We start from the raw sequence: 4,042 nt of genomic DNA, 5'->3' as shown, positions 1-4,042 counted from the left end.
TCACAGCAGCTGCTAGACTTTATTTATATCTGATTCATAGCTGGGTTTAAGAAACAAGTTCAGTCTTTCACTACATGAAAGAACAAAAATTAATTTGTATTCCAAGCAAAGACCATGTGTGGTTTGTCCTTGTGCTGGTCATTGGTGTTTGTTATAAACTAACAATGTTGTGGAGAGATCGTGTCGTGAAAGCATCACACAAAAAGTTCAACTCTGGCAACAAATACTCTGTATTCACCTATTCGGCTTAAAAGTACATGACATGGAGTCAATATATCACACTAAAAATTCAATAATCACAATGTAGGTGAGGCTGAAATCATTAATGTTGTTACCCAAAGCCATCAAATATGGCCATCAGGTATTGCAAAGACTTTTCGTCCGTCCGTCCATCTGTCTGTGGTCAGCATAAGTCCAGTTCTATTACTGCCGGACTCTTGAAATTCACAGGGAACATTCTTGGGACACAGACCTTGGACAAGTTCAAAGATGGCTAACCTTGATGTATTTTAAGAGGTATTTTATGAGGTGAAAAAGTCACATTCTGTTTCAGTCTGATCCATTTTGTGTTTGAGTGACGCAGGTGACAGCCAATCAGAGTAGAACTGCACCGTGATGTCAGTCGCTGGTCTCTTCAAAACCGCGTAGTTTTGTGTATTTATATACATGTTTCTCAAAAGTTATGTAAAAGCTAGTGAAAAATAAACACTTCTAAAACTGAAAACACTGTTTTTGGAACCTAATAACACCTCTGAACTTATTGACTGTCATGCCCGGCCTGGGTCTAGGTCTTAGTCCTTATTTTGCATCCCCTTTTGGCTCACCTCCGGCCCAGGCTTTGATGTATTAGTTATTTTTTTTCATCATGAGTTATTCTGTTATGTTTTTCTTATCTCTTTGTTACTTTTCATACTTTAGCCATTGTCCAGTTCTGTTCTAGTTCTGTTCAGCTGGTTTGTGTTTTCATTGTTTATCATTTAGCTTTCTTCTGTATATGTTGGCTGTTGTTTTCTGTTGTACTTCATATCGGGTTTTGATTTCTGTTCATTAGTCTGTTCCTGTTTAAGTTTGCTTTTGTATTGATTCCTTGATCAGTTCTAGTTGCTTTTGTTCTCATACTCATGTTTGATTTCAGCTCTTGTTTTTGAAGTTCCACATTTGGTGTTAGTTTATTCCTCACACCCAGCTTATTATGTTCACATCACAGCACCTGAACCATGTCTTCCCTTACCAAAAAGTAGTACATGCAAGTATGTTTCAAGTATACTTCCAGTTTACTTTTTATATACTTATCAGTACTATTTTTTGGTAAGGGTTTGTTTCCCACCTTGTTTATGTCTGCTTTGTGTTTTCATTCCCTCCCACTCTTGCTCCAGTTCATGTATCTTTGTCTGTTACTTCACTCCACTCTGTGCTTTCCTTCCTTCACTATCTTGTACTCTGCACAACCTTTGGCTCCCCCAGTCACGCCCCCTTCCAGAGACTTCCACGCACCTGCTTCACATCACCCTAATTTGTTGGCTCCTTATTTAAACCACCACAGTCTCACAGCTCACTGTCAGTTTGTCGTCAGTACACATCCTAGCTCTGGTATCCAGTCCTGTTTTGTCTAGCTGTGTGTTTTGAAATCTGCTCTGTTTTTTGACTATGCTTTTCGCGTCATCCCTGATGTCCATGTTTGCTCGTGCTTCTGAACCCTGCTTGAATATGACTGCATTTTTGCCTGACCCTGCTTGTACCTCCGCTCCGCTGACTGATCACCTGTGTACCGTACCTCAGCCTTAAATAAAGACGACGACTGCTTTTACACGTAAACCTGATGTGGGAGTCTGCATTGCGGTTCCAGCTGCTTCAGGGGGCTGGCAGCCGCCCGGCCTGACATTCACAAGACATTTTGCAAAGGTTAGCATGGTGACTTCACTTCCTGGTGTAGCTAGCTACTTACTAACAGCTTAGTTTCTGGTATATTATGTAAAAGCTAACAAGAAATAAACACTTTTAAAACTATACAGTAAATGCTGTCCCATCCTGTCTATGGCTGATGCTGAGACCCTGATCCATGCATTTATCGCTTCTCGATTGGACTACTGCAGTGTTCCATTTTCTTTTGACACAAAGCAGAAAGTACAACCACATTACACCCATTTTGGCATCCCTTCACTGGCTTCCTGTCCCAGTGAGATCAGATTTTAAGGTTCTGCTACTAACCTATAAAATTATTCATGGACTGGCACCTCCTTACCTAACTGACCTAATTAAACCTTACATATCGGCCCGGGCTTTACGTTCTCAGGGTGCAGGACTATTTTGTGTCCCTAAGGCGAATAAGAAGTCTGCAGGTCACAGAGCTTTCTCTTATCGTGCCCCTGTTCTGTGGAATGATCTCCCTGCATCAATAAAACAGTCAGATTCTGTGGAGATTTTCAAGTCCAGACTTAAGACGCACTTATTTTCCCTTTCATATGGCTAGCATACTGGTACAGTTTTGTTTTACGCTTTTTACTCTTTAAATTCATTTATTAGTAATTGGAGCAGGCCTCAACTTTACCTAAATTCTGGGTCTTTTAGTGAAATTTAGGGCTAGTGGCCGGCGATCACCTTAGTATTTCTCTGTTTTTCTTGTTGTTTGATGCTGGCAAATTATACAGTATTTTTTGTCTTTCTGATGCCTGATTCTGCTTTTTCTCTGTTTAAGGTGCAGCTCCATCCAGAGATGGGAGTTGTATTCGTGTTGGCGATCCACCTGTCCTGTGCGCCAATAGCATTTCTTGTATATTTGTCTGTGAATAGTTCTGTAATTTGTTGCTCTGGGGGTTGGTAAGGTTAGACCTTACCTGTGTGAAGTGCTTTGAGGCAACTCTGTTGTGATTTGGTGCTATATAAATGAAAATAAATTGAAAAATAAATTGCTGTTTTTGTAACCTGATAACACCTCTATAGAGTCATTTACAAAACATTTTGTGGATGTTAGCTTGCACACTAATTTTCTCTAACTCAAAGCTAATGTCCTATGGAGTTAAATTTGTCTCATTTATAACTGCAAATGCACAGATGGTGATCTACAAATATTCTTTGACTCTAACATGAGCAAATGATGATTTGATTTGTACGTAATCTCTCTCTCTCTCTCTCTCTCTCTCTCTCTCTCTCTCTCTCTCTCTCTCTCTCTCTCTCTCCTCTCTCTCTCTCTCTCTCTCTCTCTCTCTCTCTCTCTCTCTCTCTCTCATCTCTCTCTCTCTCTCTCTCTCTCTCTCTCTCTCTGTGTGTGTTAGCTTGACAACGACTTGGTTTAGCAAGGTGAAATGTGGTACACAAGGTCAACTCACTAAGACCAGGGACAAGTTTGACTTTAGATGCATTTAGATTCTGACTGCAGCCACCAGGGAGTTGACCCCTGAAAAGTAGTGCATGCAATGACCCCCATAAGAACTTCATGGGTCATGATGAAATCTGCTACTTCAGGAATAACCCTGTTGTGTCTGATTTGCGGACGTTAATACAGTCACAAATTGAGTTTTACCGGCGTCATGTTAGCAGTGCTGATAAAACGGATATTTGCGAGCATATTCCAGCATTAGTGTCCCTTCACACATAGTGCGAATTTGTGCAACTGAGGGTGACTCACGACGACACAGCTCGTATGAGAGAACCATGGAACATCGCGCATACGAGCAGTCGTGCACGATACCAGTGCAACAGTTCGTGCATGCGACGGTGTCTTTTGAGTAGGAACACAATGCAAACAGCCACACCACATCATTCAGCTGATGTGGAGAACAATAAAATAAAAACCAGCTGTGTAATTAATGAATGTCATTGGGTTGAAATAAATAATACATAAAAGGGGACACAAAACAGAACCCCGCGGTTAAATAACCCTGGTTAAAAAAAAAGAAAAATATCACTCGCGTGATTCAAACCCATACACTCTGATTACCAGATGGAAACTTTACCACTATGCGACAATCGCTGCCCTGTAATCACTGCGGAAGAATATCTGAAATTGACGAACACTGGGGGAGGTGCGCTGTTGCTAAACACC

This window comes from Thalassophryne amazonica, chromosome 10 (assembly GCF_902500255.1).
Source record: "Thalassophryne amazonica chromosome 10, fThaAma1.1, whole genome shotgun sequence".
Lineage (NCBI taxonomy): Eukaryota > Metazoa > Chordata > Actinopteri > Batrachoidiformes > Batrachoididae > Thalassophryne > Thalassophryne amazonica.
The sequence above is the reverse complement of the archived record's forward strand: the minus strand, read 5'-3'. Positions refer to the sequence as shown.